The sequence below is a fragment of the Alligator mississippiensis genome, chromosome 8 (assembly GCF_030867095.1).
Source record: "Alligator mississippiensis isolate rAllMis1 chromosome 8, rAllMis1, whole genome shotgun sequence".
NCBI lineage: Eukaryota > Metazoa > Chordata > Crocodylia > Alligatoridae > Alligator > Alligator mississippiensis.
Window position 1 is genome coordinate 69608084 of NC_081831.1, and position 14260 is coordinate 69622343.

The window sequence follows — 14260 nt, forward strand, 5'->3', positions numbered from 1 at the left end:
GGGGGCAATCCCCACTGCCCCATGGTGCATGGGGGCCTCGTGCAGAGCCCCCCAACTCTTCCCTCACCCCCCCCCCAGTTTCCCCCCAGGTGCTCTGCCCGGGCCATCTCCAGCCCTTTAAGAAAAACAAATGGAGAAAAGCTCCAGGACTCACGGCACCTGCAGCGGGCTCAGGGCTTTGAGGGGCTTGTGCAGAGCCCCCCGCACAGCATGGGACAGTGGGGGCAGTTGGGATCGCCCCTCTGCCAGCAGAAATGGTGAGTCTGGGGTTCTTTTGGTGTTTTTTTTTTTTTTTTTTCTTAAAGGGCTGGAGCCGCGGTGGGCAGGGCAGCCATGGTGGGGGCTGGGTTGGGGGAGTCAGGGGGCTCATGCAGAGTCCCCCATGCAGTGCGGGGCAGTGGAGGGCAGCAGGGATCGCCACCCCCACCCGCTCAGCAGCACCCACTTTGGGACTTATTTTTTAACAAGTGCCGGGAGCTGAGGTGGGCGGGACAGTCATTGCCGGGCTGGGAGAGCGGGCAGGGGATGGGCCTGGCTGATTCAGAGATTCAGCAGTCGCCGAATCTCTGAATCAGATTTGGCCGAATCAATTTGGGACAGTGATTCGAATCACTGAATCGAATGACTGTCCCCCATATCAGCCAAATCTGAAGCGAATACTAGCTGCTTCGCACAGGCCTAGAGTTCAAGTAGAACTCCTCTGTTTCGTGTTCCTGAAATGGGAGGTCCCGTTCTGCCGACCAGTACGTTCCAGGCCCCCGGATTTCTCTTAAAGACCATGGCAATCATCTAACTAAAGGATTATTTACATTTCCAATCCTCATTCAAAAACTTTCCTTAGTTTGTCTTCTCTTCTTCCTGCTTCAGCCTTCTTTTCAAAAGAACAAGGACAGAGTCCCAAAGTGCGATAGTTTTAAAAGACAGGGTGACATTTTTTCCTTGGAAACGTCCCCAAATACTTGTCATTTGCCTCTATTTCATTTTGAAGCTGAGCATGTTGTGGAAATGATGTGTGACAACCACCTTTTCATGTAGCTTTCTTTCTCTGCTGATGCATGGAATGATATTGGCAGTGACTGTTGAATGAGCCATATGACATGCTATTCTCGTGAGAGCCGACAGGTATGAATGAACAAACAGGAAAAGTAGAGAAGAGAGAAATCATTCTATTTTTATGCAAGCCCCTTGCTTTCATTGGGACAAATGTGACTTTGAGGAGATACCTTGGTTTCTCTTATATTTAAGGTTAATGACTTAGCCAGGTAAATTATACAAGTAAAGTCTGGTAGTAGAAGGTAAAATGAGTTACAGTGAAAAGTGTCAGGAGTGTGCATTGTTTCATTTAAAGGGTGAAGTAAAAACCAATTATCATTTGCAATTGAAAGTTATTTAAAACCAGTATCCTGGTTCCTGCCATAAACCAACAGCTCGTGCATCATATAGCCATCTGACAAGCCACTAGCCTTAATCACTGGAAATCCTTTTAACCTTCTCATATAGACTCTGTTTTAACTTGAGGAATCTTCAAAACTCCTCCATTTACTCAATCTCATCCCCTAAACTCCCACTATGTCAAAGTTGTGACAAATCAGAGTCCATGATTTCTAGGACAGCTTCAACCACCATATATGTTTGTAATACCATCCATGCAGCAGTGACAAAAGGTTAGATCCACCCTGGCACCTAAGCTCATGAAGTGGGACTGAGAAGGATTTAGGTGCCTCAGTTCTGAGGGTTGTGATTCTTAGAGGGGCTACTGATTCCTTTACACAGCTGGGTGCTGGTTCCTGTCTCAAGGACTGAATTTTATCCAGTGACTGCTTCATGTAAAATACAAGGCAGTCTGTGGATCAGTGATCAGGATCCAGGTCTCCTCCACATGTAACAGTACTTTAACAGGACACTGGATCCTGTTTTTTCTCTTCCTGTTTCTTTACCATTTTGCTCTTTTATATTTTCACCCATATAACCTTCTTCTGCTTTGCCTGGATTTTAACTGCTTCATTTATTTTCACCTTCATTTATTTTCACCTGAACTTAGGCTGGTCCTTTCTTTCATAACCCCCTCTTTATCTCTATGTGGGGGGCTGTGTCTAATCTTTCTCTGAGATTCATCTGTTTATGAAACATTCTGGCTGTGATGATAACACCTGGTCTTTTGGTTTTAGTTAAACCCAAATTTGTCTTTAGACCATGCCATCTAAAGGGCAGAGACTGTGTTGTGTGTGGCAGACTTCCCCCAATAACTGCTTATTTTATTTTGTTTTTAATAACTTGCTTTGAGATGAAAGACTAATTTAAGCTATGTATGGCCCCCAGAAGATGTAACTATAAGTGGCCCAGAAGTTCAGTGGAAAGGATGAGCACACAAACGCAAACACACACATGCTTAACACACTTTCTAATTAAGTGAATAGTATTTACTGTAGTAGTAGGAGGCTCTTAACTCTTAAAACCTGCTTGCACAGGGGAACAGGCCATCAGCACAACTGAGCTGAATGTCCATAGTAGGGGATTCATTTAGACTCCTATCACTGTGCACAAAGTGAAGTGCCCACAAATTATTTTTGGAAACAAATTGTGAATGGAGTGCCTTTGAATAGGTAATTTGGGAAGTCCTTTTAACAAGACTCCATAGTTCAAACATGTGCTTTTTGTAAAACCAGATCATCCTCTTGAAACTGAAGCTTAGCGGGAGATGTTGGTAACCAGACGAGGCATCCTTGACTATTGCAGATGGATTGTGTTTTTAAACACAACTCTCCTTAGCCATTCTTGCTGGACATGGCTTCTGCAGTATCTCGTTTCTTTACAAATAAACAAATATAAGCCCAACTGCAGGAAGCAGGATGGAGCAGATTAAAAATGAATGGGGAAATAAATGTTGCTACTATGAATTCTTGGGTCCTGGGTAACTCGGTAGGCTGTTTGCTGCTTGCTGGGAGCGCATTCAGTTTGTTCCTCTGAAGACCAGGCTACACACTGTCACAGATTAGTATTGTGGTCTAGAGCTCAGGCAGCTGCTTAGCTGCTTCTGAGCTACTGTTCTGTAACCTTTCCAAATAGTGACCTTTCCATTATCACTGAGTTTTTTTTTCTGAAGTTTTGTGGCTTTTTAATGTCATGTTTATTTTCACTGGCTTTTAGACTTTCTGTCAACACATACTGATTTATTGTGCATTAGGTGTGAGAGACAGAACCAATCTTTCAAATAAAATAGTCTTTTCATTCTCTCCTCTGGATGAGTACAATATCATATTATGTCGATAAGCCACTACACCGTGCGTGAGCATCATTGCCAAAAATCACAAAATCATATCCAAAAAGTCTGTAGACAATCACTTGTCTCCCCTGGAGACCATAACATTAAGCCCCCCTTCCAAAAGCGAGCCTGCTGGAAATCCAGAATGTTTTTGTGGTAAAATGCCTTGCATATTGGCTGTTGGAGCCATGATGCGTAACCCACAGTGGGATGTGCAATATTATTATAAAGAGTGAACTTTTAAATTTATTTTTAAATATGATGATCTCTGTCAGGATTTCTAAAGAAGGAAGAGAGAAATACTGTGGCAGAGCCGTGGTGTTAAATGAGAACAGTGTAATCTGAGTTATTCCTGTTCAATAACATACAGAGTGGGGTGAATTCCTATGTCTAATGTTCCAGGTTCAAGATGGATCTAGAAAAGTTGCCTTCTCTGTAAGGCTCTGCATCATGAAATTTTTGGAGAGGGCTGGGGACAACTTCCTGGTGCAAGTGCTGGAGCAGCCAATTAAGAGCCATGTTATTCTTCACTCAGCACTGTGCTGGTCACAAACAGGGAAGAATTGGTGTGGAATGTAATACTGGATGGCCACTTGTGCAGCAGTGACCACGAAATGAATGAGTTCAGGATTGTGAGGAAAGGAAGGATTGAGAGCAGCAGAGTATGGACAATGGACTTCAGAAAAGCAGACTTAGACTCACTCGGGAAACTCATGGGCAGGATCCCCTGGGAAGCCAGTCAGAGGAAGAGGAATCCAGGAGAGCTGGCTGTACTTTAAAGAAGCCTTACTGAAAATGCAGGAACAAACTATCCCAATGTGCAGGAAGTCTAGCAAGTATGGCAGAAGACCAGCTTGGCTTAGCAGGAAATTCATCAGTAAACTAAATCCCAAAAAGGAAGCTTATAAGAGATGGAAACTTGGACAAGCAACTAGGGAGGAGTATAAAGGCATTGCTTGGTCATGCAGGGATGAAGTCAGGAAGGCCAAAGTGCAGTTGCAGTTGCAACTAGCAAGGGATGTGAAGGGTAACAAGAAGGGTTTCTATAAGTATGTCAGTAGCAAGAGGAGGATCAGGGAAAGTGTGGGTCCCTTACTGAATGGGGGAGGCAACCTTGTGGCAAAGGATGCAAAAAATGCTGAAGTACTTGATACCATTTTCACTTCAGTCTTCAGGCTACTGCACTGGGCATCGCAGTTTGGGGAGGAGGTGAGCAGCCTACAGTAGTGAAAAAATGGGTTAGGGACTATTTAGAAAAGCTGGATATATACAAGTCCATGGGGCTGGATGGGATGCAACCAAGGGTGCTGAGGGAGTTGGCTGATGAGATTGCAGAACCACTGGCCATCATCTTTGAAAAGCCATGGTGATCAGAACAGGTCCCAGTTGATTGGAAAAGGGCAAACATAGTGCTCATATTTAAGAAAGGGAAAAAGGAGGATCCAGGGAAGTACAGACCAGTCAGCCTCACCTCAGTACCTGGAAAAATCATGGAGCAGATCCTCAAGGAATCCATTTCCAAACATTTGGAAGAGAAGGTGATTAGGAACAGTCATCATGGATTCACCAGGGCAAGCCATGCCTGCGCAACCTGATTACCTTCTATGATTAGATGACTGGCTCTGTGGATGGGGGGAGACCAGTGGATGTGGTTTACCTTCATTTTAGCAAGGCTTTTGTTATGGTCTCCCACAGCATTCTCGCAGGCAAGCTAAGGAAGTATGGGCTGAATTAATAGATTGTAAAGTGGAGCATGAGGCTCATAGAGGTAGAGCAACTCATAGAGTAGTAATCAATGGCTTGATGTCTAGTTGGCAGCCAGTATCAAGTGGAGTGCCTCAGGGGTCAGTCCTGGGGCTGGTTCTGTTCAATGTCTTCATCAACGACCTGGAAGATGGCATAGAGTATGCAGAGGACACCAAGCTAGGGGTGTAGTTGATACGTTGGAGGGTAGGGCTAGGATTCAGAGTGACCTAAACAGATTGAAGGATTGGACCAAAAGGAATCTCATGAGGCTCAACAAGGACAAGTGGAAAGTTCTGCTCTTAGGACGGAAAAATCCCATGTACAAGTACAGGCTGGGAACTGACTGCCTGGGCAGCAGCTCTGCAGAAAAGGCCCTGGGCATTACAGTGGAGAATAAGTTGAATATGAGCCATTGGTGTGGCCTTGTTGCCAAGAATGCTAATGGCATACTGGGCTGCATTGGTAGGAGTGTTGCCAGCAGTTCAAGGGAAGTGAGTATTCCCCTCTATTCAGCACTGGTGAGGCCACATGTGGAGTACTACATTCAGTTTTGGACCCCCTACTACAGAAAGGATGTGGACAAATTGGAGAGAGTCCAGCAGAGGGCAACCAAAATGGTGAAGGGGCTGGGGGGCATGACTTATGAAGAAAGGCTGAGGGAACTGGGCTTCATTTAGGACACCAAGAAGAGGAGACTGAGAGGGGACTTAATAGCAGTTTTCAATTACCTGAAGGGGGCGTTCAAAAGAGGATGGAGCTAGACTAATCTCAGTGGTGGCAGATGATAGAACAAGGAGCAACTGTCTTGCAACAAGGGAAGTTTAGGTTAGATATTAAGAAGAATTTTCTCACTAGGAGGGTAGTAAAACACTGGAATAGGTTACCTGGAGTGGTGGTGGAAGCTCCATCTTTGGAGGTTTTCAAAACCTGGCTAGACTGGTTTTGGCTGGGATGATCTAGTTGGGGCTGGTCTTGTTGAGAGAAGGGGGTTGGACTAGATGACCTCCTGAGGTCTCTTCCAACCCTAATTTCTTATGATTCTATAACTTTTGTGATGGAGAAAAAGGAGGGTTTAATACATAATAAGGTGTATGTCTATTTGCACATGAGTAACATGAGTCTAAATTTCCTCATCCTATTAATGATGCATAATCTACATTACTTTCGGTTTCACTCCTAAATTTCCTTTTTTCCTAACAATCAGTATGGGAAGCCTTCTATTGAGTTTCCCCAGCCTTTTAATTTGATGTGTCATAGCTGCAGTGGCAATCCAAGATTTAAGCCAAAGAATGAGTACATGCTATGGGAATCTGAAAGTTGCAATTTTGTCGCTGTAAAGTATCGCTGATTAAATTTTCCTACTCTAGAATGCTGTAAAGTGTACATTTAATTGAAAAGGTATGTCCTATTTTTTATGAAGGAAAGGTATAAGTTGCACCCCCTTCCCCATCTCTTTTTCTCTGTGTGTGAATATATTATGCATTTCTCCCTCTTTGGGAGAATTCACAAAGATTTTCTTCTATAGAAATCCCACTAGCAGTATTTGTCATGCTTGAAAGGCTACTGAATTCCAGGTCTACCTGCCGGGAGTGACTTCCTGCTTTTCATTTAATCACAGCAAGAAAGAAGCCTCTCAAACCAATAGACTGTATTCACTGAAGTGCTAGTCCCAGAAGAAATTTACAAGAACAATTGTAATCACTAACACAAGATATCTGGCAACATGATCTCAAACTGATAAACAGAAACCAGACAACTGGGAATATTGTTTGTCTGTAGGATGGGAAGGCTCTTCATGCAAGACTTCATATATAATTCTAGAAGGCAAAATATGAGCCTCCTCTTAGACTTGCTGCTCCGTAGGTGACTGGTCATGGTTGGATCCAATTAAATAACAGTGTTGTGTATTAACAAGTTCTCATCAAATTACTCAAACTCTTTTAACATCTACCTGTGAATTAATTTCACAATTTACATTAAAGATACACTTTAAGAGAGTTTACAGAAGCCTAAGATGTAAGTAATATAAGTTAGGTTGACTTGTGGTCCAGGGTTGGGGGGAGGCACTTTAATTAGAGAGGTTCTGAGAGCCACTTTAATGAAAGCGCTTGTAGCATCATGTGTATTCAGCACCCCACCCTTTATTCAAATTTTGAAGCATCCCACCCTTCAAACTTTAAATAAAGCTCATTCAATGTTTAGTTAAAGTTCCCTCACCACCATTTTGAAACATTGGGATGCTGAATACATGTGATGCAGAGGTTGCTGAAGATGCTGTGAGCAGACTCACAGCAGACCCAATTAATAGAGTCTGCTCTGCCATGTGCTAATTAGCATGTTAGGAGCTGAGCTCTGTCACATTTATAGGTACCCCATATTTGCAGCAAAGTGTTTCAAGTTTTGGTTCTCTACCATTAATGTTGCTAAATCCATATTATCCACTTTGACAGGTGAAGCTAAGGTCTTGCCTTGATTCTGCCTTTTATTTAGAAAGTCTTTCTAACCTTAGTTTCATTAATTTAATATGACAAATTATTCAGTTAATGACTAGTGTGGGATTAACACATTCTTTCACATGAAGTTGTTCCTACTAATGAAAAGTGAAACCTTTGCACAAAAAAAAAGACCGCTAACACTTTTCAACATTCCTAAAATAATTGAAAATGACTTTTTGAGAGTTCAACAAATATAAAACTGTTCTTGTAAGATGAGTTTCAAATTTGTTGTGAAGGAATGAAAAATACAGAGTTCAGAAGCTATTTCTGCCCACCAGACAGACTGGAACCCCATTTCTGTTGTCTGAAATATCTGTAAAGACTGAATATGGACTTGTTTTTGCTATCTGTCTAATGATGTATGGTTTAAAAACTAAATAGGTTAGCTAAGTGCTTTTATCACAGTTTTTTAATATATTATGTGCCAAGGCCTTCTTTAGAACAGTGCAATAGTATTAGAAAAAATATATTATTTTCATCCTGTTAATCAGGATGATCTAGTGATCTAGAAGGTCTCTGAATTTTGTCCTTGGATTAGTTGTTTTTGCCATTGAAGGCTAATGTTTGGGTTATAGAATAACAGCTAATTTCTTTGACAGTTTCCAAGCTGAGAAAGTCGTTATGGTACAGTGCAAGTCATCATTAGTTACAGTGCAAGTGAGAGTGTCAATTGACAGAAAGCTATTGTCATAGTGTGCCATTTTTCTCAACCTTCTTTGAGATCTGGACAGTTTTTTAAATTCTCATCTTTGGCTATGATTTGTAAATCACATATCCTGATTTGCACTGACCTATTGTGGTTAACAAGAGAACATTATTTGCAACAACATATTATTTTTGTGATTCTTTCACTGTTAGCTGTACAAGATAACAGCAATTCTCACTAGTAAGTACATGGCAAAAGAAGGAGAAACATTTTGGACAGTTCTTTTTATTTCAAATCATTTTCTTATACTCTTTATAAGTAGGTTGAATACTGGCTTCTTAACTATTACAGTTTTCAGTTCCTGCAAGGCTTATCCAAATGACTGATAAACACCCACTCTTCTTAACTACAAAAGATTGTCTCTTACTGAAGAACTCTTTGAATGTCTTGTCCATTTCTTCACTTTTCCATACAAAGATTTTGCAAAATAGACAAAGCCAAGGCAGATGTACAAATTCAAATGACAGTGATTTATCCTGGCACAGAGCTCTGGAAAAAAAATCCATAATGCAGCACAGTGTTGTGTGCAGTTACGCAAACTAGTTTTACATTGTCTGTGATGAGCAGTAGTAGCAATCTAGCCATGGCACCACAGAGCTCAGGGTAGTCTAATTTACCTTGTCAAGTATTTACACTGCAGTGTAGACTGTGAGGAGGCTTTTAAACAGCAGCTAAACTTTTAAAATCAGTGGGTACAGCTGAGTTACATCTGAGAATTTGTAAAGCCAAGAAGCTCTCTGAATGTTAATGTAGATTCCCAAAGTTTTTGGAACAGTAGGGAAGTTCCAGAGGACTAGAAGAAATGTTATGTTGTACCAATATTAAAAAGGTAAAAGGGTTGATGCTTATAAGTACATGCCTTTCCGACTTGCATTGATCTTAGACAAAATCATGGAACCACTGGGTCAAGACACAAATAATTAAAGGTGGATGATATTAATAGCACCGGTAGTGCAGCTGCAGTTTGTTTAGGCTTCTGTAAGTTGTTCAATTTGGTACACTACAGCATGCTACTAGGCCATGTCTGCATGGCTTCTGTCTCCACACTGTATCTATCACCCCGTATCCACCTTATCCTGCTTGCTCCTGTTCAGGTGCACCAGAGAGTGGCAACTGGGCAAAGTAGACAGTTGGACATAGAGTGGACCTGGGAATCTTCCTGTGCCATTCTCAGGCTGTCCCATGACAGAGCAGAACAGGGTCATACTAAACCTGCCTAACTGTTGATCTCTGATGTGCCTGAGTGCAAGGGAATTATTTTGGTGGGAGACAAGAGAAGGATGTTGAAAAACTACATAAGGGCTTGGAGAAAGAATCATAAGAGTAATTTAAATTTTTGGAACAAATTCTTAAAGGAACTCAGCCTATTTGGCTAACTGAAGGGTGAACCTGCCTATATCTCTCTGGGGGCAGAAGCTGGATATTGCTCCTCAGGCTAGCAGAGAAAGTTATACAAATACTCATTTGGACCAGAAATTAGGGGCATGCTTTTAACCACTGGAACACATTTATAAGGAGTTAAAATTGATTCTTTCTGTCACTGGGCATTTTTAACTTGAGTTGGACTGTTTTTCTAAGAGAGATGCTCTCATTCCAATGGGAATTAATTTAGGGAAACCACATGGTATGTTTTATAAAATACAGAAGTCAGACTGAATGATCCCCATCATGGTCATCTTAGTCGGGGGTGACCAGTTAGCGACTGGGGGATCCCCCCGCTGCCAATCTTGCTGGCCGGGGTGAGGGGCCTCAGCAGCTGATCCCACCCCCAGCAGGCATTTGCAGGGGGGGAACCGGTGCTCCCACCCATTGCTTAAGTGGCAAGCTTGGCCAGTAAGGGCATGCATCAGCACTCTCAAGGGCTGCACGGGCACCCCCGTGCACTCCTACCTGTCACCACTGATCCCTGTGCTCTCTTCTGGCTTTGTAAAATATGACCCTGTCCTTGTTGCTGATACATCTGATTACCATCCTATAATCTAAGTACAAAATGTCTTGGAAACTGATTAATAGAAGACCCTCTAGGAGCATATCAGACATTGCTATGGGATCTTAAGAGTGAAAAAGTTTTAAGAAGTGAGAGAGGATACAAAATTTCAGGACCACAGAAATAAAATTACTACAGCCTCCAACAAAAATAATTTAAGGTACGGTAAACAAGCACAGTGTGGACATGTAGTTTCATTTCAAAGCTCCATTTCTCACACAGAAGCTGTAATTTAAAAAAAAGGTGATTTGTAGGGTCAAGTATAAACAAGTAGGATACAAGCCCTGGTAATGTGAGAAGTAAAAGAGTCTTTTTGATAAATGTAACAATATAGCCTAGATCAGTCCCCTACAGTGAAGTACTTGCATATTTTATGCAGGCTACTTCATTAGCACATGACTGGAAAATGTGATCTTCATTATAGTCTTCATAGTCTTTCTGTTCCACTTAGGATTACTGGAAGACTTGTGCTACTAGTGGATTTCAAAAGTAATTTATTGGCAGGGTGCCTGTCAGTGGTTTTTGAGGGAACCAGCTAACCACTTTGTTATGTTAAACCCATACAGATGTTCTCCCAATTACCCTCTGCTACCTATGACACCACACTGCCTTTTGAAGTACTGGGACACAAGGGAGTTTGTAGCGTGTCTTTTGGCTATCTTAATCAGTCAGTCGGTCAAAATAAAAAACATTTTGCAATATTGTGATTTTTACTGAACCATGAAGTATTGGTTGATATTGCCAAGACAGAACCTGCCTTGATCTCAACTTCTCTTTTAAATCAGGACCAGAAGGACCACTTGCCTCTAGCTGGTGATCACCCATCGCTCCTGGTTACTTCTGCAGTTATGTAAAAGAAAGAGTTGCATTCTCTTTCTCTACCTTTAATAATGCTGAGTCCCAGTGGGAAGATTAGAGACCAGATATCAGGACCTAGAGGCTGAGTCAGAGTGAAACCTCCCGTTGCACCAAGGCTAGAAAGAGAGTTATCCATTTTATAAGATCAGAAAGAAACTAGTTCTGCCTCAGCGTATACCCATGGTACACGGACAGCATCAAGGCCTAAGGTGATTCCTCTCAAAAGATCAATATATTGGATATGGTCTCATTTGTGATTGTTAGTTCATTTGCTTAATGCATAAACACGTCCACTGTGTCCCTCTCCCTACTGTTTATTCTTTTTTCCCCCACCGCAGCTTTACTAGTAGAATTGACAGTGTATGGCTGGAAAGCATCTCCAGGGTTGCCAAATCCTGTCACATGCTATTGTAGGCTACCAAATCATACAATGTTTTCCATTGCTCAATGAGGTCCATCTCAAAAATAGTTTGGATTCCTCTTGCTTCTCTTTTGATTCCTGTTGGGAAGTGGTTCCAGAAACCATTGCTCTGATAGTCTGAAACATTATTCTAATTTACTATGTAACTTCATCCATACTCAGTTGTTGCCCATGTGTTCTTATGGCAGAGCACATTAACTAAAATAGTTCTTTTCTTGTCCTGATGTTCACTTCTCCTTTTCCAAATGAATTTATAGAGAGCAGACGTATCCCCTCTGCTTTTACTAGGCTAAACAAGCTAAGTCCCTTGTGTCTCCTCATAAGAAACAATTCATCAATAAGACTCCCTTGATCATCCTAGTAGCCCTTCTTTACATCTGTTCCAGTTTGAACTGGAACAGATGCAGAGAAGGTGATGTATGCTACATCAGGTCTTGGTTATCAAATGCATTATAACCTTTTTAGATGTCACTTTGGACAGCTACGACAATTCTGTCTACATTTTTGAGATCCCAAGTCAAGCTATTATTAATGTTCTGTTGTTGTGTGCTTTTTTTAGAATGTATCCTACTGTAAATACTTTTTTCTTCCAATTGTACTTCTAATGTCCATTCATACAGGTACGCCTGTCTCTCACTTTGTCTACCAACCACAATGTCACCTTTGCTCTTTTATCTTATTCTCTCTGCCTGAATGTTCAGTGTAATTTTTTAAAAACCTGCATTCTTTTTCAGGCAGCGCTTTTTTCCTCACGATTCTTCATTTCTTAGCTAATCTTTAATTGATCTTCAGTGCAAGTGGATTAAACTCATGCATCCTTGTATGTTCTCCACGGTAGTAATTATTATTGTCCCCATGAACTACAGTATTTCCCTTAGATTGTGTTCCCTTGGGCATGTTGGATTGTGTCTGAACTTTTTAACTGGAATACTGGTTAACTTATGAATCTTCAAGCATTATTTCTGAATCTTGGAGACTGTCTCATCAAACCACCTTGATTTTGGATTTACAGACTGTTTGCATAAATAAATTAGAGGAAGAGAATATTCTTGCAATTTAAAAAGTAATAATAGGTCCATAGGTAGCAATACAGCATACAATCCATTGATTTTCAATTTGATTCAAGGTCATTGCGCTGTGACAAAGCTTGCCCTGATGAAAGCCTGCATCCATGGCACATACACATGTGCTCAACTCTCTCCAATCCAGGATGCACTCTTGTCTACAATAAGTGAAAAAGCATGATGTGGGCAATCATGGGAATTTTCATGAAACTAAAGAAATGGCTCTCTCTCTATGAACCAGTGAGAACTGTATACAGCCCTGCACTGAGACTATTGCTAAATGCAGTTTTGTTTACCTGTCTAGGTGTTTACACTGCAGTCCTCCACTGGTGGGATTTCAGTATTGTGCAATACTGGGAAAGAAGTTTCTTGCTATAATTCATATTCAGTTAAACGGAAGCTTGCAGTAACATCCAACTTGACGTTAAATCTTTCTATGCTTTTCAGGGCACAGTCCCAAAATGTGGCAATTAAAGTGGCATCTCTTGCCTTGGATTTTGCTGCAGGCAGCAACAGATGTTACCAAAATATTCATTTGGCTGTCTGAGTGGAATAATAATAGCAATCCAGTGGTTAAATCATTAGCATCATTAATTTATTGTAGAAAGGAAGCTCTGGGACAAGAAGTTAATGCTATGTAGATCTGTAGTCTTACAGATATTGCTTTTGGTGTTACCTATGAAACAAGAGTCTCTTGGGCTATTTATCGTATGGTAACATAAGCATGCTGCACAAATAGGTCTGTAGCATAAATATAGTTGATCCCACTCAAATCTTGTGCTCAGTCCTCCCATGCCAGGTGGTTTCATACCAGCATTTGTACAAACCTAGAGACTGTAGAATGCCATTCTTCCACTTTTTGAAATATTATCAAAGGCTAAAGTGGTGCTTGAGTGATCAATATGTCTATTTATATTCTTCAAAACTACTTTTTCTCTCTCTTTAGGTGAAGTCCATATATTTGCAAGGCAGAAATCTTTAAAAGAGTTGTGAATGCTACCAGGAAATCTTGGGTCACCGAGGCTGTAATTGATTCCACTCCCTCTCTCTTCCCCACCCCTTTCCTTCTGGTATTACTTTTATCTTTCACTCTTTTGTGTTGTCCTTTCCCTTTGTACTCTGTTCGTGTGTGCGTATGTGTGCGTGCCTGCGTGTGTTGGCATGTAATCTGTGTTATATAGAAATAGGGAGGTGTCAGTTAGCAGTTTGATCAAAGGTTTGAGAGGCTCAGTGGTTCTATTCCTGGATCTGACACATGCTTCTACTGCCTTAGACAAGTCCTTTAACTTCCCTGCCATTCCTCATCTGTAAGAAAAGGAATATGATACTTGTACAGGATGTGGCAAGAAATGACTAAGGTCAGCAAGGTACTATTGTCACACAGTGCTATGTGAATGCAAAGTATTGCTGTGTCAATATCCATCTCTTGCAATATGATTATAGCTGGTAGTACTGTCTATTATTAGGGTTACCTGCCATTTTCCATTACAAGGTTCTGCTTTTAGTTGCCATTCTTTGACAAGTTCAAACCAATTGGTCTCAATTTTTCCATGCTGTGTGCACCTCAGACTTTTTAATTTTTTTTTTAAATTGTGTGTCAAATAGTTTAGCTGTGTCCAAGAATGAGGCTAAAGAAAAACACTTTTGTTTTTCATGTTGTAAAGTTACAGCAACCTTCCTTGTCTTTGCAAAACTATATTCTTCCCGTGCTTCAGATGAAA

The 14260-nt window shown here is 41.2% G+C and overlaps 1 long non-coding RNA gene across 1 annotated transcript in view; it reads left to right on the plus strand.

Annotated features, from left to right (window-relative positions):
* LOC132252230 (uncharacterized) overlaps nt 1-251 on the plus strand; it is a 52318-nt gene extending 52067 nt beyond the window's left edge. Inside the window, exon 4 of the long non-coding RNA XR_009464128.1 lies at nt 79-251. This is a non-coding gene — a long non-coding RNA (uncharacterized LOC132252230). The remainder of the gene's footprint in view (nt 1-78) is intronic.
* The last annotated feature ends 14009 nt before the right edge of the window (nt 252-14260 follow it).